This window comes from Microtus pennsylvanicus, chromosome 10 (assembly GCF_037038515.1).
Source record: "Microtus pennsylvanicus isolate mMicPen1 chromosome 10, mMicPen1.hap1, whole genome shotgun sequence".
Classification (NCBI taxonomy): Eukaryota; Metazoa; Chordata; class Mammalia; order Rodentia; family Cricetidae; genus Microtus; species Microtus pennsylvanicus.
The window spans coordinates 109611316-109633709 of NC_134588.1; the positions used below are offsets into that span (position 1 = coordinate 109611316).

The 22394-nt window shown below is 48.5% G+C and overlaps 1 long non-coding RNA gene across 1 annotated transcript in view; it reads right to left on the bottom strand.

The window, feature by feature from the left end:
* LOC142858427 (uncharacterized) overlaps positions 1-22168 on the bottom strand; it is a 43456-nt gene extending 21288 nt beyond the window's left edge. The window contains exons 1-2 of the long non-coding RNA XR_012912020.1: positions 22093-22168; positions 14777-14897 (exon numbers count right to left, since the gene is read on the bottom strand). This is a non-coding gene — a long non-coding RNA (uncharacterized LOC142858427). The remainder of the gene's footprint in view (positions 1-14776; positions 14898-22092) is intronic.
* Between the last annotated feature and the right edge of the window lie 226 nt (positions 22169-22394).

Sequence of the window (22394 nt, forward strand, 5' to 3'; positions counted from 1 at the left end):
CCCCAGGGCAGCATCCCTCCCCCTACAATTCCTTGAGCATTTCCTGTCTGGTGTAAACATTTGGCATTTAGTTCTCTGTTGCCTTGGATTGTTGAGTAAGGGAAATTTGTGTATTTTCTCCCGTGTTATGTCAGGGCTAACATTTTAAAATTTGCAAATTCCCCAACAGGGCATAAAAAGAGCTTTAAAGATATATTTAGCCAACAACAAATGGGGACATTTGGAAAAACTAGAAGAGAGAGGGAAAAAATTGACCTGAAGACCCCAGTATCCCATATAAGGAACAAAAAGTACCACTGAAGAGAAGTCTTAGGCTCAAGTTTGAGGTAAGCATGAAGGACTGAGCAGAGCTGACAGGGACACTATGGACAGAGGTCAGTAAGCCATGGATGCCCTCCTGCAGCATGGCCCCCACAGGTAAGGAGGGGCTTCTTTCCCAAAGCACCCCCAACAACTATTTTTGGCCACACAGATACGATAGCGATGCAGGTCCCAATCCAGTCAGTGCGGTTCTCAGAGCGCTCATTCCCAGGGCTGGCTCGCTCCCTCTGTCCTCTGGAGCCTTCTTCTCCCACACCTAGGCATTTTAGATATTTGGAAAGCCTTTCTTCCACGGGCAGCCTTTGCTGAGCTCTGAACGAATCCAGGACCTCTGCTTGCTGGGCTCACTGCCCTTCCCCTACCCCAGCATTCTCTCAGCAGAAGACACGTTGCTACCTGGGCCACTACAGAGCTTGTAACCTCCCAACTCAGTGCCTGCTTCCAGGCAGCACTGAATGAATTATTGTCACAAAGTTGATTCGTGTTTGGGCCACAGGGGAGGAAAAACCCAGCTAACATGGAAAGAAAGAAGCCACTGTTCAACTGTGACTCACGGGCTTAAAGCCCCCAACGGGATTCAGCTTTGTTTTGAACTTCTGTGGCTCCAAATTTATGGTGAATCCGCAAGACAGAGGGAGCCAGTGTGAGAGAACCCAGAGATGTGATTCCGTCCTTGTCACCGACCGCAGTGTGAGCTTGGCTAGGTGTGCAAAATGCTGAAGTGACTTCTCACCTCCGAGTTCTGTTCTAAAGATAGACAGTTGTCGTTGGGCGTGGAACACTGATGGCAGTCACGCTCAAGTGGAGATTTACACTGTCCATGGGCAAGGACCACCAATCACTGGACTTGGAGGTGGGGCATATCTAATACGGTCAAGTTGGCCTCTAGGCTCAAGGGTCGGGACTCAGAGACAAGTGGTTTGCAGACTGTCCTCTAGGCATTGGCATGGCTGTTGTGGTTATGAATCAGAGTAGTTGTGGTTACCAGCATGGTTCCTGACCCACAGGACCCTCCAATTGTCCGGTTGTCATAAGGAAGTGAGAGGCTCATTCATAAAGTGGCATGCGCTATCCCTTCCCTCCCTGAGGACATAAAAGTGGTTGACAATGGTTGAGGTGAAGACAGGCTTTTCCTTGGTAGCTGTCTGTAAGTTGTCCAAGTTCCTCTCTGAAAACCTCACCCACGCTTCTTTCTGTAAGCAGCTCCTGTTAAACTCACTGTTCACTAAGCTAGACTTGAGTGGCCGTGTTGCCCTGGTCTGTTGGTACCCTGTCTTGGGTGAATGGCATTTCTCCTGTCTCCCCAGAAGACATCAGCATGCACACCGAGACCCAGCCAGCTTGATTACTGTCTCATGTTCTCTTCATCCAACCAGGTCCAGACACTTTCTAACTTTATTCTCAGCCCCTAAGCCAAAATCTCCAATGCTGGTTTTTTAATGAACTTGGACAGTTCTATTTCCCATGTGGAAAGGGATGAATAAAAGATGCTGTAATATCTACTGCACATTAGCAATCAGATGGACATTTAAACCACACGGAGGGAAAATCACTCAAACTAGGTTAAAGTTCTCACAGCAGAGATCTACAGCGGTTGACAGGGGAGACTGTGGCATCAGGGTGTGGCTATGAAACTAGATCTGTCCGTTGTCTGTCCATTCACCCTTCCTACCTCCAGCCTATTCTAGGCAAAAAGCAAGATGATCGTGAATATCCAGGCTCCTAGTGCCAAGGGCCCAACATTTCCCTGGGTTTTTGGAATGGTGAAAGCCTGGAGTATAAGGCTTAGGATAGGCCTAGAACAGATCAATGGCGGAGAGCTTGCCTTCTTCTCTATTACACATCAGATTCTGGGTTCACCTCCCCTCTCCCCAGTGCCAGGAAGGGAAAGGAAAAGAAGAAAAAAAAAGGCTTTGGTAGCCTCTTCCGAGCACGTCACTTTAATCCTCTGGTGTCTTCGAAGGACACTGAATAGAATCGTAGAGATTCATGTGGAGGTGCTGCACCAGCCTTGCTCGGATATTCTTCAGCGGAAGTAGAATTGCACAGCCTTCACAGCATTCTTGGTGCGTGTACTGACTAGCCCAAGAGGAGAAAGAAACGCTGGGAGTGGGCGGGTGAGAGGTGACAGGGCAGAATGGAGAAGGATGTCACATTCTCCACAAAAGCTCTGCTCTCTCCCCGCCCTCCAGTAGAGGCAGACTACTGCTCGCAGAATCACACGCTGCTTTTACTGTTTCATCCTAGCCAGTCATGTTGGTCCATACCTTGTAATCCTAGCATGTGAGAGGCTGAGGCAGGAGGATTGTTGAGAGTTCCAGGCCAGCCTCAGGCCTCTCACTGCATCCTAAGCTTTATGTTTAGATTCAAATGTGAACCTGCCTGTTCCAGCCAGGATCTGGGTCTCTGTGCAAATGTGATCATCTTCACCTCGACCCAACGTTTCAGCCCCGAGAGCTTTGTGCTTTCCCTCTTTCAGAAGCTTGTTTCTTGTTTAAAGTCCCGCAGCCCCTCTCTCCACCTCTCTGCACCTCATTGTTATCTGTGCTGTGTTTCAGTTACATGTTTCTATGCCTATTTTTTTTTGTTTTGTTTTTTGGTTTTGAGACAGGGTTTCTCTGCATAACCCTGGTTGTCCTGAAGTTCTATGTAGACCAGGTTGGCTTTGAGCTCAGAGATCTGCCTGCCTCTGCCTCCCAAGTGCTGGGATTAAAGGTGTGCACCACCACCATCCGACTCCATGCCTCTTTCTGTGTGCAGGAGTGTGTGCCCTGTCTCCTGCACAAGCATCCAGGGTTCTCTGCCGAGCCCACCCAGCGCTGCACACACAGTGGAGGTGCCCTGACTGGGAAGTCACAGCTCTCACCTCCCAGGATACCATCTCAGGGAGAAGGGAGTAGGTTTCTAATTTGGCCTTTTGGGGGTTGAGATTCACTGAAATATTAGGTCTTTCCTATTGCAAATAGAAACTATTTTAAAAATGTCTATAACCCTTGACATCCATCTGTATTGCAGACGATTTTATGGGTTATTTATTTATTTGAAAAATTAGAGTGTTGAGCTAAGGCATTTTCACCCCCACCCAGTGGACTGCTCTTGAGAAATGTTAGCTAAAGTTAGGAGTGTGCCTGTGACCTTGGCTCTATTACCACTATACCGACTAGGATGCGGGCCCAGAGGCCTGGCTTGCAGGAGTCTTGGCAACAGCCCCTTTGAGAAAGAGCAGGCTGCCCTGCAGATGACCAATTATAGGTCCCTGGGGCTTCTGGAGCAGTCTCAGCCTGGCTCCTGGCAACCAGCTTCCCCTCTAAATGGCTTCTTGTTTCCCACTTCAGCAGGTGGGAAGAAGTCCAGGTAAATAAACGCCCTTTGAAGCTGCTTGCCATGATGGTCAGCAGGGGACCTGGAGTCAGGTGTGTTTGAGTCTGTACCCCTGCAAGCTCCCACCAGGTCGCTGTCTCTAAAGGGAGAGGCCACACCTTTCATGTGCTCCCTCGGGGAGGCGGATAAATGTAGTCTGAGCAGGGAATTTTGCACGCATTTGAAAGCCAGCATCCCTCAGTGGTAGCTCTCCGCGGAATATTAGGAGTGGCTCTCCTATGCCATATTTGAAATGATTGCAAGACCAGGCTGCCGTAGGCTTTGCTCTCAGGCCACTCCCCCCAGTCACTCCTGCCTTCTCCCAAGGTGACCCAGCTGTGCTGCCAGCTCTGCCCAGAGCTGCCGAGTGAGGTAAGAATCTTGGCCAGTATCTGGCTGCTTGGGCATGACCCTGAGCTGGCAGCTGTGGGGGAAGGAGCAGAAGGGACAGGGGAGAAGCAGTGTTAATGGGTGGGCCAGGTCTGGGGAGGAAGTGGGTTTGTGGTGGGGGGAGGGAGGGATAAAGGGAGGCAATGGGCTGAGCTTGGGAGGTTTTTTAACAGGAAGGAAGACAGTTGAGAAAAAAATCTACCTTCTATGTCTTTGGCCTCTTGCTGTCATTTTCTGAAATGAATCAGAAACAGCCAACAAGTGGCTCCTAAGATTGCCACCGAACACCAGGCCTTTCTCCCTTTCTTGCTTGCTTGTGGGATGGGAGGAGGCGTCACTGCTTCACCCGCCACTCCCCAAAGGGACAGTGTTTTGTAGATGGTCAGACCATCAGACCAAGATCAAACATGACTTTCTCACCCTGAAACCCTTGTTGCACAACCGGTGTCACTTCCACAGCTGAAGCCATCTCGGACTTGAAACCCTCATGTGACCGGGTTTTTGTCCCCTTGTTAGTCCCATAATTAAACAGGCATGAGAGAAAGGCACCCCCCACCCCAGTTCTGCGGTTTGGGAGGCCGTCCACACCCACTGAGGACATCTAGAGAAGGGATTCAGGGTATCTCAGGCAGGGGATGGTGACAGAGCTGGCCCCACCTCCAGACCCCAGGCTGCTCCTCAGTCCTCATCTGTGTTGTCCCGCTGACAGCTGATGGGCCGGAGGAAGAGCTCACTCCTGTGGCACACTGGAAGCCCAGGGCTCCTTGGGACTGTGGAGCCGCGTTCCCGACACTCCCTCACCACTCACATTCGGTTTCCTCAAACCGGGTTTAGATTGTTAGCCCAGGCTCGGGTTCGCTGTGTGGCCCAGACTGGACCCAAACTTTCAGCAGTGCCTGTGCCTCATCCTCCGCAATGCTAGGTTTGCAAGCAACCAAGCTCATCACTCCTGTGCTGGCTCCATGAAGAGCCACCAGCAGAGTCTGCAGAGGTGGCCCCTTAACCCTCCCTCCCTGCAAAGTGAGCCCCTGTCACTTCTCAGCCTGGAGGAAGCAACAGCCCCCACCTGAGGCCACCATGACTACTTGAGTTTCCTGATTGCACCACGGTGCTATGCACAGAGGCTGCAACACCACCTAGGGTACAAGGCCGTGACCCAGAGGTCTCCGTTCTTCAAGTTCCTCTGTAATCTGCCTGCAGAAGTCCCCAGGCAAGCTCCCCACTGGTGGGTATGAGCCTACTGGCGCTCATACCCACCACTCTCTGCCCACCCTGCCTGGTGACTGCTTTTAACCCTGAACCTTCTGGGCTTAGAGGGCATTAACTCAGGAGGGTAGGGAGAGGAGAGGAAGAGGAGGGGGGAAGGGGAAGGCAGAGGAGATGGGGTGGGGGAGAAGGAGAGGGAGGGGAGAGGAAGGGAAGGATGGAAAAGAAAGGGGAGGGGAGAAGAAGGGAGGGAAAGAGAAGGAAGAAGAGGAAAGGAGAGGGGAGGAGAGGGAAGGAGAGGGGAGGGAAATGAAGGGGAGGAGAAGGGAGGAAGGCACACTTCAGGGAAGGGGAGGGAGAGAAGACACAGCTTAGTCTCACAAATCTTCCTCTAGAGACTCCAGTTCTCATCAGCCCTGCCCAAGCCCTCTACACACTGAAATACAGGCAAGCAGAACCAAACCTTGGGTTACAGAAACTTCCAGCCTTACACCACCAACCGTCTGCTGGTTTCAGCAGCCAGCCAGTTTCACCATACTTATTTCTTATTTCCCCACATTGGCCTCCTCTTCTTCCTTTTTTAAATTTTCTTTTACTCTAGTTTTTTAAATTTGAGACAGGCCCTTACTAAATTGCTTAAATCAGCCTTGAACTCACTGTATACTTGAGGCTGTTCTTTAATTTTTTGATCCTCCTGCCTCAGCCTCCTAAGTAAGTAGTACAGGCCTGTGCCACGGGGCCTAGCCCTCTGCTTTCCTTTGTTTGTTTGCAGTACTGGAGATTGCAGTAGGGCCTTGCATCATCTAGGATTTTTTAAAAGTTGTTTTTATTGAGCTATATATTTTTCTCCACTCTCCCTCCTCTCCCCTCCCCTTCGACCTTCCCCCATGATCCCCATGATCCCAGTTTACTCAGGAGATTTTGCCTTTTTCTACTTCTCATCTAGGATTTTTATGTTGTGTGTGTGTGTGTGTGTGTGTGCCTGAATGTGTGGGGTGAGCACAGGAACAGTCTGTGTCAACCAGGTCTTCAGCTCTCACGGGCCCAGCAACACTTGCTCTGTTGTGCTCTAGGGAGAGAGGTGAGAAGAGGAGATGGGATCTCACCATTGTACAGGGCAGGGAGGGTGTGTTAAAAACAGATTGGGGTGTGGGTGGCCCAGTGGCTAGGACCACTTGCTGCTCTTGCAGAGGACCCAGGTTCAGTTACCAGTATCCAAATAGCAGCTTACGACCATCTATAATTCCACTTCCAGGGTATCTGACGCCCTCTTTTGACTTCCACAGGATTCTGCATGCATGTGGTATACAGACATGCACTCAGACATGCATATATACACATTAAAGATAAATATTAAATAAAGATTAGGGATGCTGATATGGCTCGGTGAGAAAAATTGCTAGTCCCACAAGCTGGACAACCTGAGTCTGGTACCCAGGGGACCTGTGGAAAAGTAGGAGAGAAGTGACCATACCGTTGTCTTCTGATCTATACATGCATGTCATGTGTGTGCGCACACACGATGTTCCCACATAAAGTTAAATAAGAAGACAAACGTACTGAAAGCTGTTGTAGTAGCCTCCACTACTCTATGATACTCCACCACTCTAGAGACAACGGCAGGAGGCTCGTAAACAGTTTGAGACTAGCCTGCTCTATGTATTGTTTCAGGACAGCCAGCACTGAGTTCCCAAATCAAAGGAACAAATAGAGGGTGGAGGACACAGCTCAGTAATAAAATGTTTGTTTAACAAGCTTGAAGCCCTAGGTTCAATCCTAGGGCCACCAAAATTATCTAAATTAATTAATAAAAAGACTGCCGGAGTCCAGCCTTCAGAGTCAGGTCTAGGATGGGGCCTGAACTGCCGCTGCTGGCTCCAGACATGTGACTGGAAACCCAGTAACACCAGATACGCACTTCACAGTCACCCGCAGCCCAAGGCTGCTGCTCCTGAGAGCTTTCTGAGCCTTGGGGAAAGCCTGGTCACTCATGCCTTTTGGTGACTTTGGGGACGTGTCCTCCTGACTGCTAGGGAGCTGACAGTGGATGAAGTGGCCCATCCACTAGCATCTACAAATGGCAGGAAGTTTCCTTAGAGTGGTATTTACTTCTCCTCTGTGGCACCTGAGAACCTTAAGCAAGGGTACAAAGTGCATGCGGACCACTTTGCTGTGTGACGAACGCAGTTCCCGCCATCATAGGACCAGCACAGGGCAAGACATTACTGCAGCTACCACTGTTCTGCTTGGCTCTGGGCTGCCCCCAGACGAAAAGAAAATGTGGTCAGGGTGTGGACAGCATGAGAGAATGTGGAAGTCTTTTCTGTGCCTCCTGGAAGCAAGCGGCTGGTTTTTGTTTTTTGACAGCATCTCTCTCTGTGTAGTCTTTACTGGCCGGTCACTATATTGGTCACATTTTAGACCACAGTGGCCTCAAACTCCCAGAGATCCACTTCCCTCTGCCTCCATAGTGGGACTAAAGGTGTGTGCCACAATATCCAGAGAGATTTGTCTTTTAAAATCTGATTATTAGCTGGGTGGTGGTAGCGCACACCTTTAATCCCAGAACTTGGGAGGCAGAGGCAGGTAGATCTCTGAGTTTGAGGTCAGCCTGATCTACAGAGTGAATTCCAGGACAGGCTCCAAAGCTACACAGAGAAACCCTGTCTTGAAACCCGCCCTCCACACACACACACACACAAAATCTGATTATTTTTCTCAGGGCTCTCAAGCTTTTTCCAGCCCAGACTTTCTTCAGTAGGTAACTGCTAACTATTCCTAGTTGTTTTCTTCATGATGGTCCCTGTCGGTTTATGCTTTCTGTATAACCTTACTTCATTCCCCGGGTTGGTCATAGGCCCCTTTCTTCTCATGTTTGAGCACTTCCCACACTCTAAATGCAACCTCATCTCTTCGCTCACGCTCATCCTTTCCTTAGCGATGTCTGTTTCTGTAGCTCTAGGATTTGCCCATACGTTCACAGCTCCGCACAGACAAGGCTCCCTTGATCGCGACCCTCTTACCCCCTCCCCGTAGGAGGTCTCACCTGATGGCCCACAGATTTGGTACTGTACTGCATTGATAACATCTTACACTCTGCCCCGCCCTGGCCTTCTGCTTTTTTGCCGCCTCCTGGCATCAGGAAACCCTCTTTAATTCTTCTCATCCATCTATACGTGTCCACCAAGCCCCACCTTCGTGTATAGTATGCTTTTTTTAAAAAACCGTTCAGGCTCTCTGCTCTCCTCAACCTGCCTTTTCTGACTCAGCTCCCACCCTCACCACCTCTTTCCTGGATCATTTCAAAGTAAGGAGGGGAGCTGCCGTGAGTTGTTCCCTTGGCTAGCAACAGGGTTCAAGCCCTCTGTGTCTGACCTGTTTTACCTCAAGGTTAAAGAGGCAGCTTTCTCACCTTGTACAGATGGGGGCATTAATAATACTAAGAGAGTTGGCCCAATGCCCCTGCAATAGCTAAGAACCTGTATTCCTTTTTTCTTTCATTTTATTTTATGTGCATGGGTATTTTATGTGCATGCATGTCTGTACCACATATGATCCAGAGGCCAGAAGAGGGTGTCAGATACCCTGAGGCTGGAGCTACCTACGGTGGCGTGGTGACAAGGTTATTAGAATCAAACTCACCTACTCTGGAAGAGCAGCCAGTCTCTCTCTGAACTGCTGAGCCATCGCTCCCAGCCAAGTTTACACTCTTAACCACTCAGATGCTGATGGCTCCCACGCTAGGCTGAGAACATTTTAGACCACATTATCCCAGACTACCTAGATCAAACCAATCCAAATACCTGAGGCCAGGCACCCCTCAGATGATTCTCCTGGGCAGTCAGGACCCCAAGATGTATCCTAATCATGGCCGCTTTCCTGTTCAAGCCTTCCTAACTCTGGCCCTTCCTCCAGAACACTGTCCAATTCTTATAAAACACCAAAGGGAGCCTGGCGTGGAGGCACGTCCCTGGATCCCAGCTCTTAGGAGGTGGAGGCAGGAGGATTAGGAGTCCAGCTACAGAGCCTGTTTGACAGACACTACCATGACCGTGCCCGTGTTCCACCCCCATCAGTCCACCCCTTTGCACCCTCATGTCTAAGTCTCCCTGTATCCCAGCCTGGAGTCCACGCACCTGAGTGTTCCAGAACTTTCACACTTGCTATTTGCTCAGCCTTGCGTGGCTTTACGGCTCTCCCTCCTCCCTCCCACTCCATCCAACCCTAACTTTGGGAAATATTTTCTCCTTTTGATTGTGTGTGTGTGTGTGTGTGCGCTACATTTAGAGATACATTTAAAATGTCGCCTCCACATTTCCCCTTGGTGATAGCAATGTTTCCTCTTTGATCTCTTGGTAATTTGTCCAATGACTCTGACTTGCAGTAATTAATTTATATATTTACCTTCCCTATCCCAAAGCCTTTGGATCTTTTTTATTATCAATTCTTATTGAGCTCTACATTTTTCTCTGCTCTTCTTCCTGCCTCTCTCCTCCACTTCAACCCTCTCCCAAGGTCCCCATGCTCCCAATTTACTCAGGAGTGCTTGCCTTTTTCTACTTCCCATGTAGATTAGATCTTTGTAAGTCTCTCTTAGGGTCCTCATTGTTGTCTAAGTTCTCTGGGATTGTGATTTGTAGGCTGATTTTCTTTGCTTTATGTTTTAAAACCACTTATGAGTGAGTGCATGTGATAATTGTCTTTCTGGGTCTGGGTTACCTCACTCAAAATGATCTTTTCTAGCTCCATCCATTTGCCTGCAAAATTCAAGATGTCATTATCTTTTTCTGCTGTGTAGTACTCCATTGTACCACATTTTCTTTATCCATTCTTCAGTCGAAGGGCATTTAGGTTGCTTCCAGGTTCTGGCTATGACAAACAATGCTGCTATGAACATAGTTGAGCACATGTCCTTGTGGCATGATTGAGCATCCTTTGGATATACACCCAAAGGTGGTATTGCTGGGTCTTGAGAAAGGTTGTTTCCTAATTTTCTGAGAAATCGCCACACTGACATCCAAAGGGGTTGTACCAGCTTGCACTCCCACCAGCAATGCAGGAATGTTCCCTTTACCCTACAACCTCTCCAGCATAAGTTGTCATCAGTGTTTTTGATCTTGGCCATTCTTAAAGGTATAAGATGGAATCTCAGAGTTGTTTTGATTTGCATTTCTCTGATGACTAAAATGTTGGGCATTTCCTTTCAGCCATTTTAGATTCCTCTGTTGAGAGTTCTCTGTTTAGGTCTGTACTCCATTTTTTTTTATTGGATTACTTGTTCTTTGATGACCAATTTCTTGAGTTCTTTGTATATTTTAGAGATCAGACCTCTGTCTGATGTGGGGTTGGTGAAGATCTTTTCCCATTCTGTAGGCTGTCATTTTGTCTTGTTGACCGTATCCTTTGCTTTACAGAAGCTTTTCAGTTTCAGGAGGTCCCATTTATTGTTTCTCTCAGTGTCTGTGCTTCTGGGGTTATATTTAGGAAGTGGTCTCCTGTGCCAATGTATTCAAGTGTACTTCTCACTTTCTCTTCTGTGAGGTTCAGTGTGGCTGGCTTTATGTTGAGGTCTTTGATCTGTTTGGACTTGAGTTTTGTGCATGGTGATAGATATGGGTCTATTTTCACTCTTTTACATGTTGATATTCAGTTATGCCTGCACCATTTGTTAAATATGCTTTCTTTTTTTCATTTGATATTTTTTGCTTCTTGGTCAAAAACCAGGTGTTCGAAAATGTGTGGATTAATATCTGGATCTTCTATTCGGTTCCATTGGTCCTCCTGTCTGTTCTTATACCAGGCTGTTTTCAGTACTGTAGCTCTGTAGGAGAGTTTGAGGTCAGGGATTGTGATGTCTTCAGAAATTCTTTTATTGTACAGAATTGTTTTGGCTATCCTGGGCTTTTTTCTTTTCCATATAAAGTTGAGTACCATTCTTTCGAGGTCTGTGAAGAATTCTGCTGGGATTGTGATGGGCATTGCATTGAATCTTTGATTGCTTTTGGTAATATTGCCAGTTTTACTAAGTTAATTCTACCTATCCAAGAGCATGGGAAACCTTTCCTCTTTCTGGTGTCTTCTTCAATTTCTTTCTTCAAAGATTTAAAGTTCTTGTCATACAAGTCTTCCACTTCTTTGGTTAGAGTTACTCTGAGATATTTTATGCTATTTGTAAGTCTTTGAATCTTAAGATCTGTGTCTCCTTCATACTTTAACTCCGTGACCTAGTCGAAGGTAGATACTCAGAGCTGGAGTGAATGAGAGCTTTGTTTCTTGATTGCTTTGATATTTCTTTATAAATATTGATTTTTTTAATAGACACTTGGGCACTCCAGCTACCAACACACACAAACACACACACACACACACACACACACACACACACACACACACACACACACACTCCAGCACCCAGTCTGACTATACAAACCTCAGCAAGCACAGACACACAGATTCCCGCAGGAGGCAGGAGCTGCAGCTGTGACTCAGGCCATTGGAAACATGCTAGTTTAGATAGAACCCTTGGGCTATCTCTGGCTCAAAGCCAATGGTCAGGTGGGCAGGTACAGTGCCAACTCTGGAACCAGGAAGTGACATTTTTCTACATCCCAGGGAACACCCAGTGCCCAGGGAACACCCTGTGTGGACCTCTGGAAACAGATTCCTATGAAATGCGGACCCATTTCATATGCGGAGAGAGGGCAACGCTACTGTCCTTCACTGGGTGGAGGTGAGGAGAGGACGCGGCTCAGCGCTCGGAACGCTGGGACATTGCACGGATTCCTGACGGTCATTAGAGGAGGAGCAAATTCAGTCAGAAAATGTTCTACTCTGAATCAGCGACGCATAGGCACTGTGGGGGTTGGAATGGCGGGATCGAGGGAGCTAAACTCTCGTACATGAACTCATTCTTCCACAAAGAGGAAATTACAGACTTTGGAGCTGGCTTTGGTCATTAGGGCTTTAATATCAGCGGTGTTATCATGATTAGCCTATTTCATGTTAGAGTGTATCGTGATCAAGGAAAATCAGCCACAATGACCTCCAGAAATCAAAGCTGCTTTTTTGTTGAAGGGATCAGGTAGCACTGAGAAGCACAGGGCAGAGGAGACGAGACAGACCTCTTGGCCCATGAACCAGCCCTGAGTCTTGGAGGAGGATCTGGGAAGGTTTTCTGCAAACAGAACAGAGCCCTGTGCATTGTGAGGGCCTCACAGGGGAGATGCTGGTGCCTGGTCACTAACACCCAGGCTGGACCAGCAAAGAAAGAGGGGATCCCTTTGCCTAAAGAGACAGTGTTCTTAAGAAAGACTGATTACCTTGTAACTGGGGAAAGCAAATGGACACTCCTCAAACAATTTTAAAAATCTACAACATTCTAGCTTGTGCTCTCCCAAGCGCTGAAGAAACTCATGAAGTTCATAACTGTCTTAGTGTCTTTTAAAACACCCTGACCAAGCCAGAGAGTGGTGATACACACCTTTAAACCTCAGGAGACACTCAGGAGGCAGAGGAAGGAGGATCTCTGTGAGTTCTAGAACAGTCAGGGCTACACAGAGAAACACTGCCCTCAAACAAACAAACAACCAGACAAACAAAAAAAAAAACCCTCAAAAATCTGAGCAACCGAAGGGAGAAGAGGTTTGGTTTGCCTTACAGTCGGCAGACAGAGGCCATCATGGGGCAGAGGAGCCATGGAGATGGTGCTTGAGGAGTTGGTCACATTGTATTAGCAGTCAGGAAACAGATGAACGAGCAAGCAACCCACTTTTTAGGGAGTTTAGGGTCCAAAGCCCAGGGAATGGTGTTGCCCGCTTTTACGGTAAGTCTTCCCACCTCAGCAGAGTCAAGCTAGTCCTTCACAGGACACCTGCAGGCTCACCCCAGTCCTTCACAGGACACCTGCAGGCTCACCTCAGTCCTTCACAGGACACCTGCAGGCTCACCCCAGTCCTTCACAGGACACCTGCAGGCTCACCTCAGTCCTTCACAGGACACCTGCAGGCTCACCTCATCTGGACAATCCCTCACAGCTGTGCTCATAGGCATGTTCCTGGGTCATTCTAGATGTTGACCAGTTGACAATGCCAATCACCGCAATAACTAACCGGGGATACCGTACGCAGCACCTGTCTATCTTGGCTCTACTGCATATGCCAAGCGCTGGGCTACACACTGTCTCACACGGCACCAGAGATCCCAGTGAGCATGGCCCACATCCGCCTGGGCTGCTTAGTTTTTGTCAACTTGACACAAACCAGAGTCGCTGGTGAGGAGGGAACTTCTGTGAGGAATTGCCTTCATGAGATTGGCCTGTGGGCATATCTATAGGGCATTTTCTTGATTGCTGCCTGATGTGGAAGGGCCTTCTGCACACCGTGGATGGTTCCACCCCAGGTAGGGGCCCTGGGCTGTATAAGAAAGCTGGAGAAGCAAGTCATGGAAATCAGGCCAGCAAGCCGCATTCCCCTGTGGTCTCTGCTTCTGTTCCTGCCTTGGCTTCCCTTGATGGTGTCTGTAATGTGTAAACCAGACACATTGCCCTACCCAGTTGCCTTTGGTCAGGATTTGATAGGACCTCAGAGAAGGAAGGCGAGCTTGCAGCTCGTGAAGGGCAGAACCGACCCCAGGAACCGACAGTGCCCTAACGTGTGACATCCCCGTCCATCAGGCATTCAGCCCCTCTACCACACAAAGGTTCCCTTGTTTGTTTTAAAGGCTGAGCTATCCCCAGGCCTCACAAGATGCGCCCTTTAAAGTGTGCATTTCTGGGGTTTTAAGTCCCCTCGAGGTCCTGCTCCAGGTCCACCAGCTCATTCCAGAATATTTCGGTCTCTTCCCACCCCTGCCTCAGCCCCTGGCCACTGCTGTCTTCATCACTAGCCTGGTGTTTGATGTGAAAGTAACTCCATGGCATTTTGTATCTGTTGCACTCAGCACAGTGTGTCAGGGGTACCCATGTTGTAGCAAGCAACTGTGCTTCCTTCCTCGTCCTGAGCATCCCCCAACACCTCCAGAGGGCAGGCTCAACCTCAGTCCACTTTGAGACTTGTCCTCCAGTCTCCATTCTGTCTTCTAGTATTCTGGAAAGGCATCAGGTGGAGGTTAGCTCCCAGCAGGCCTCCCTTCTTAGCCCTGGGAGTGGATTCTACACAGAACCTGGAGATACCACCTTTCTCCCTTGCTCCATCTGTAAGCAGACCCAGCCTTCATCCCTTCATTTCTCCATCCATAAGCAGACCCAGCCTTCATCCCTTCATCTCTCATTCTTCTGACTGTGAGGACTGGGCTGGACTGGCTCCAGAGGCACAACCAAACTCTCCTTGGCTAGGTTTTCCCAGAAGTGCATAGAAGACTTTGGGGCAAAGGTTATGAGGATGTGTTCCCAGGAAGACTCCAGTGTGAGATTGGAGAGCAGCTCAGGGACTATGTGGGATCCAAAACAGGGTGAGGGTTTGAGTCAAGTCCCACAGAGGGGGCAGTCATGATGTGTACGTACCAGACCTCAGTGTGACAGGCACGTCCCATACTTTCCAATCACGGGTTAAGGTTGCTCTCTGGGCAGATGATGTCCAGTCCTTTAAGCCATCCGTGGTCCCAAGCAAAAGTGGTGCCTCTTCCTGAGAGAGCCAGAGGTGGCTGTTAGCAACAGAAGCACAGTTCCTGCTACATCACAACCCCATAGACACAGGCAGACTCCCCAGTGCCATTAGCATCATGCTGAGCACACAGGCAGACAGACTTCACAGGAGACCTCAAACAATTTTCTTTACACTCATAACTGTCTATCATTTGGGCGAAAGGAATATACTGCATACTTCTCTGACCATCTGTTTTTGTGTGTATGTATTTGCTTGAAACAGACTCTCATTACATGACAGGCTGGTCTTGAACTCGTTCTGTAGACCAGCTTAGCCTCACGCTTGTGTCTGGGCCTCCAAACGCTGAGATCCCAGGTGTTTGCCACACTTGCCCGTCTCTAACTCTTCCGCATTTGCCTTGCATTTGACACGTGGAAAAGAAATCAAAATGGGTCCCCTCAAGGTAGTGATGTAAAGGAAGGAACCCAAGACACCCAGGGAAGGCCGCTTCGTGTCTCTCCTGGTGGTGATCTTGACTGTCTGTGAAGCGCCCCATGTTTGAGAAGCCAGAGATTCGGGTGGTAGAATACGCTGGAGGACCCTCTCCGAGGTCTGGGATGAGTCTCCCTTGGCCCTCTGTCGTAGTTCTCTGATGTAGCCATGTTAACACCACACCTCTTTCTGCTTCTCCAGCTGCTTCGAACAATTCCTAAGGCCTTGAAAACACCTGGCATAAATGACATGGACGGTTTGGAGGAGCGTAGTGTTTATAAATAGGACAACTAACTGTCAATGATGGGTTTCTTAACTGTGTGCTGTCAACTGAGCAGAAGGATGTAAAGAACAAGGGCCAGAAAGTTCCCGTGGTCCTTACCAAAGTCTGTCCCTGTGTGAGCGCGTGGCAGCCTCGACCTGGCCCATTCGTTCATTAACCCACCATTAGTGATATTTGACCTTCAGGCAACAGCTAATTGATAGAGATCCAAGGAGACCCCAGTCAAATGGAGAGATCAGGAGAATATAAGAAAGATGTGTGCCTCTGTGTGTCTGTGTGTGTCTGTGTGTATCTGTGTGTCTATGTGTGTCTGTGTGTCTGTCTGTCTGTATCTATGTGTCTGTGTGTGTCTGTCTGTATCTGTGTGTCTGGGTGTCTGTCTGTGTCTGTGTGTGTCTGTGTGTATCTGTCTGTGCCTGTCTGTGCCTGTCTGTGTCTGTCTGTGTCTGTGTGTGTCTGTGTGTGTCTGTGTGTGTCTGTGTGTATCTGTGTGTCTATGTGTGTCTGTGTGTGTGTCTGTCTGTATCTATGTGTCTGTGTGTCTGTGTGTGTCTGTCTGTATCTGTGTGTCTGGGTGTCTGTCTGTGTCTGTGTGTGTCTGTGTGTGTCTGTGTGTATCTGTGTGTCTATGTGTGTCTGTGTGTGTGTCTGTCTGTATCTATGTGTCTGTGTGTCTGTGTGTGTCTGTCTGTATCTGTGTGTCTGGGTGTCTGTCTGTGTCTGTGTGTGTCTGTGTGTGTCTGTCTGTGCCTGTCTGTGTCTGTCTGTGTCTGTCTGTGTCTGTGTGTGTCTGTGTGTATCTGTGTGTCTATGTGTGTCTGTGTGTATGTCTGTCTGTATCTATGTGTCTGTGTGTCTGTGTGTGTCTGTCTGTATCTGTGTGTCTGGGTGTCTGTCTGTGTCTGTGTGTGTCTGTCTGTGCCTGTCTGTGTCTGTGTGTCTGTGGTGTGTGAGGGGAGAGGATAAGGGGAGACGCAGAGGAAAAGGAGAAAGAGGAGATAAGATGGCTTGGTGGAGAGACAGGATACAGCTGGCAGATGCTCTTGTAACAGCCGCGGTGTTTCCTCCCTGGGCACCGTTCTGTGGTAGATGCAAAGGCCGCATTCTCTTCATCCTCCCGCTTCCCATCTTAAGGTGAGAAGGGTTCCTGGGCAGCCTGACCTTGACTTGTATCCGCCTCCTGGAGGCCTTGGGCAGAAGGTGGCAGGGACGGCCAGGAAGCAGAGCCGGATCAGCCAGCAAACAGAGGTCCCTCAGTGAGCATGGCAGCCTGTAAATTGTCCTTTGTTTTGCAGGCTTTACCAACACGGTCTTATTCCATGTGACTGCTATTTCAGGAGCAGTAAATATTGCCGGCGGTCTATTTAAAAAGGCCAATGACCTGAAATGTTGTGGTTTGGTTTTATTTCTTTTCTTTCTTCTTTTCTTTCCCGTTTGAATTGTCTCCAAGAGGCAGGCCTACCCAAGCACCATAAAGTTTTAACTGTCTTTTAAACAATTCCCTTTCTGTTTTGTCCCGTGCTGGGCTGGCAAATGACAGACAGCAGAGACACAAGGATGCGGAGGTGGAAAGCTGACCTAGACACGGGGAAAGTGGGGGTGTCCAGGATGTACCCGGAAGAGGCAGGGAGTACTCAGCTCCTCTCTGCCTGTCCCGCTTCCGGAGCTGACGCTTGACCTATAATTACCATCTCTTTCCTCTGATTTCCTCTGAGAAAATAGCAACGCTGGGGCTAAGCACAGAGCAGAAAGAGGCATTACATAAAGGACGGAGGGTTTATAAATACAGTTAAAATTATAGGATTGTTTCCCCGTGGTTTAGTTCTCTGTAGAGAGGGCTGGGGAGAGAGGAGAAGCGTTCCTCAATTTGACTCAAGGCCTAAAATGCCCAGGTGGGATTCTTTAGGGGGCCAAGCCAAGCAGCTCCCCCACCCCCACCCCGGTTGTGAAAATACTGCCTAAACACGAAGGATGGATGTCCTTGCCTAGGTTGTTTGTTATAATTGTGTGTGCACCCCGGTGTGTGTGTGCACATAACCCGCGGGAGTTGTTTTTCCTCTACCACATGGGTTCGGGAGACCAAACTCGGGCCATCAGGCTGCACTGTGAGAGCTACCGTCTTACAGGTCGACCTCGCTAGGCTTTTTTATCGTGACTTTTTAAGGCTTCTCACTCACTATCTGATTATCCAGATTATTAATCTGGATTTTTTAATTATTATATTTATTTTTTATTAAAATGACACTGGTGAGGGTGGGGATAACCTTACTTTCACCCAGTACCACCCAGCACTGGGGGCTGAGCTTAGAACCTTGCACATGAGGCCAGCATTTAGCTACTAAGTTATACCCAGCCCTTTTTAAACTTTGTGTTTTGAAACAGGGTCTTCCCTAAATTTCACAGGCTGTCCTAGAACTCGCTCTGCAGTTCAGGCTTGAACTTGCAATCCTTCTGCCTCCGTCTTCTGAGTAGCTAGGGTGACAGAGTCATGCCACCTGTCTGCAGTGCTCAACACCTGTCTGCAGTGCACAACACCTGTCTGCAGCGCACAACACCTGTCTGCAGTGCACAACACCTGTCTGCAGTGCACAACACCTGTCTGCAGTGCACAACACCTGTCTGCAGTGCACAACACCTGTCTGCAGTGCACAACACCTGTCTGCAGCGCACAACACCTGTCTGCAGTGCACAACACCTGTCTGCAGTGCACAACACCTGTCTGCAGTGCACAACACTTGTCTGCAGTGCACAACACCTGTCTGCAGTGCACAACACCTGTCTGCAGTGCACAACGCCTGTCTGCAGTGCACAACACCTGTCTGCAGTGCACAACGCCTGTCTGCAGTGCACAACACTTGTCTGCAGTGCACAACACCTGTCTGCAGTGCACAACGCCTGTCTGCAGTGCACAACGCCTGTCTGCAGTGCACAACGCCTGTCTGCAGTGCACAACACCTGTCTGCAGTGCACAACGCCTGATGTGGGAGTGTCATATATCAATCTGTTGATTTCATTGTTTAAGCAATAAAGAAACTGCTAGGCCCATTTGATAGGCCCACCCTTAGGTGGGTGGAGTAAACAGAAGGGAAGGCTGGGAGGAAGAGGAAGTGAGGTCAGACTCCACAGCTCTCCTCTCCGGAGCAGACGCCTTCAGAGAGACGCCATGCTACCTGCTCCAGGGAAGACGCACACCATGCCCCAGCTCCGACCCAGGATGGACTTAGGCTAGAATCTTCCCGGTAAGCGCACCTAGGGGCGCTACACAGATGATTAGAAATGGGTCAAGCAGTGTTTAAATGAATACAGTTTGTGTGTAATTATTTTGGGGCATAAGCTAGCCGGAGCCGGGCGGCTGGGGTATTGGGGACGCAACCCTACCGCCGCCCCTATTACTACAAATGGCGCCCAGACGTGTGGCTAACTAAACCCACTTAAAAAACCTGAGAAGGCTTAAAAATAAGGGAGAGAGAGTTTAACACAGATTTTTGCTGTTTGTTGGTGGCGTGATGTAGAGAGATTTCCTGATTCGGCAACAGCAGCAGAAAAAACGCTGTGTCATTTCAAAGCGTGGCTTCCTGGGGCTGTGCCGCCAGTGCAAACTCTGGCTTTATGTTTGTGTTCCCGCTTGGGATCTGAAGGAGAGTGCTCTGAGACCTTGACGATGACTCAGAGCTCCCCGCCTGCTCCTGGGAAGAAGGCAGAATCAGGTTTAGGCAGGCGGAAGAGCATGGCGGATTCCTGCTGCCATACAGAGACGTGTTTTCAGACTGCGCAGTGCTCTGCATGTCAGATCTGGATGTAACTTGGATGAAAAGAATTTCTGTGCTGCACGCTCAGTCTCAGAATTAAAGTGCTGAGTGCCGCTCCTACCTGGTAGCCCCAAGAGGCTTCCTGACTCAGCTTTAGCTGCAAACCCTGCAGCTCATTAAGAGGTCCTGCCACAAAACACTTAAATGGTGTTGACGAAAAGCTGAACGCATGCTTTTCGGTTTTCAGCCGTAGCAGGAAAAAAGCTGTGCCGTTTAAAAATGCCGGCTTTCTGGGCCATCCTGCCAGGGCAAACTCTGACCGTTTGAGGCAGGAGGGCCGGCTACCGAGAGAGGACTTGAATGTTGTCTGTTGTAGCTCGCTGGCTGGCAGGGACCTTGAAATGCTATAAACATGGCTGCAGCCTGTATTTCCACCATGAGGCTGGAAAGCTAAGGAATGGACTGGATCTAGCTGGCAAAGCCACGCCTTTAGTCCTACTGATATTGCTTGGCAAATTAAAGGCTCTTGTCGTCAGAAAAAGAGAGATATACAGTAAAGAGAGATTCAAAGACAGAGAAAATTTCTGAATGGTTTACTGTGTGTTAAAAATATATGCAGACTAAAAGTTAAAATTCTTAAAGTAAACCTCAAGTAAACTTCAAGGTGTGGTAGCACACGCCTTTAATCCCAGTGCCTAGAAGGCAGAGACGAACAGATCTGTGAGTTCAAGGTGTAGTAGCACACGCCTTTAATCCCAATGCCTGGGAGGCAGAGACAGGTGGATCTCTGAGAGTTCAAAGACAGCCTGGTCTACAGGGTTATTCCAGGTCAAAGATATGCGCTCAAAAAGCAAAAAGTTAACCTAGAAATGTTGCAGCTTAGATTCTTAAGCGCCTAGTGATTTAAAGGTGTAAATCAAAAGTGCTCCTGGATAGTAAAAAATTGCAGATTCACAATAGGACAGATTCAGACCACTAAACGAGTCACACTGTTGGATGAATGTACGTAGGCTTGAGAGAGAGAAGAAAAGGAATATAGAGAATAAAGTTAATGGTTAAAAAAAAAAAAAGGTAAAGTCTTTAAAGAGACAGAATAAAGTAAAGTGATAGAGTAAAAATAAGCCGCGTAAAGATGAAAAATTCACAGAGAGTCTGGATTCTTTGTATTATTGTGTTTTCTTTAAAATTTTTGACTGTGAAGGAGCTAAGTACAGAGAGATATTTCATTACATGGGCTGCCAAGCTAAACCAGAATGGATATAAGGGTATTACGATTTCAGAATTTGGGTCTAAGGATATGATGCTTTGGAGAGAGTCTTCTTTTGTTTTCACAGAGGATGAGACTCTATGGATTTCTTCTATTCCGATTTGGTATGATGGACCACGTCCTCCTGAAGGGTTGCTGTGAACATCTTCAGAAAATTACGTCACTCAACTGCCAACTGAGATAAACCTGGCACACAGGTTACACCCTAAATGATCTGATTAACAGCGCCCCCATTCAGCAGGAAGCAGTTTGGAGAGAAAAAACCTGCGCCCATGTTCCCAAAATATTGTTTATAAATGTTCTTTTACATTTAAAGGGGGAAATGATATAGGTATGAATAATTTGCATTAGTATAGATTTTGCTTTATTTATAGAGATTTAAGGTCAATTTTGTTATATGTATAAATGTTTCTGATGTAACTTTTACTTGATAACTGTTTTGTTATATGTAATTTTGCTATGTTAAGGTTAAAGCCTTCCTTTTTTTGTTTAAACAGAAAAAGGGGAAGTGATGTGGGAGTGTCATATATCAATCTGTTGATTTCATTGTTTAAGCAATAAAGAAACTGCTAGGCCCATTTGATAGGCCCACCCTTAGGTGGGTGGAGTAAACAGAAGGGAAGGCTGGGAGGAAGAGGAAGTGAGGTCAGACTCCACAGCTCTCCTCTCCGGAGCAGACGCCTTCAGAGAGACGCCATGCTACCTGCTCCAGGGAAGACGCACACCATGCCCCAGCTCCGACCCAGGATGGACTTAGGCTAGAATCTTCCCGGTAAGCGCACCTAGGGGCGCTACACAGATGATTAGAAATGGGTCAAGCAGTGTTTAAATGAATACAGTTTGTGTGTAATTATTTTGGGGCATAAGCTAGCCGGAGCCGGGCGGCTGGGGTATTGGGGACGCAACCCTACCGCCGCCCCTATTACTACACAACGCCTGTCTGCAGTGCACAACGCCTGTCTGCAGTGCACAACACCTGTCTGCAGTGCACAACGCCTGTCTGTGCTCTATGCGCTACCATACAGTTCGCAAGCTTCAGGCAAGGGGCTAGAGGTTGAAATACACACAAGGACATACAGACAGAGAGACAGAGACACGGACCTCTAGTCACTGGTAAGAAGCCCTTTATTCAACAGCACCATGGAGGCTTATATACCCAACAGTCAGGTGAGCCAACAGGTAAAAACCTTATCCTCTGATCCTCAAGGCCAAGAAAACACGTGCTCGTGAAGCAGAGCTGGTAAACAACTTTGACACAGCTTTCAGTAACTCAAATCAGAAGGAAAGCAAAGATCTCTAGCAGGGAAGAGCAGCTGGAGGCCAGGACTCCAAATGGTCCCAACCCCTGTCCAGCTCACCTCTCCGACCTTTGAGAACCTGCATCTTCCTATGGACCAATGAGATGCCTTAACCCATACTGGTCACAGCCAACTGCTCTCTTACCTTGCAACCATGAGAACGGATCAGCTGAGTCTGTCTTCTGTGCTGGAGAAGCGGGAGGGATGGGCTGTGGAAATGGAGGCGGTGCACCTGTCTGGGACAGAAGGAAGCAAGCATGAGTGACGACAGAGAAATGGCAGCCGCAGGGGCGGGCCGCACATAAGTTCTCCTGGTTCTTGGGGTCTAGGCTCTGTTCTCCAACCTTCGCTTATCTGGAATCTCGACTATCTCATGAGCTGACTCCCCTCTGTGGTCTACTCTCACTAACAGGAGGCTTCCAGTGTTTGCCAGGGAAAGACTTGACC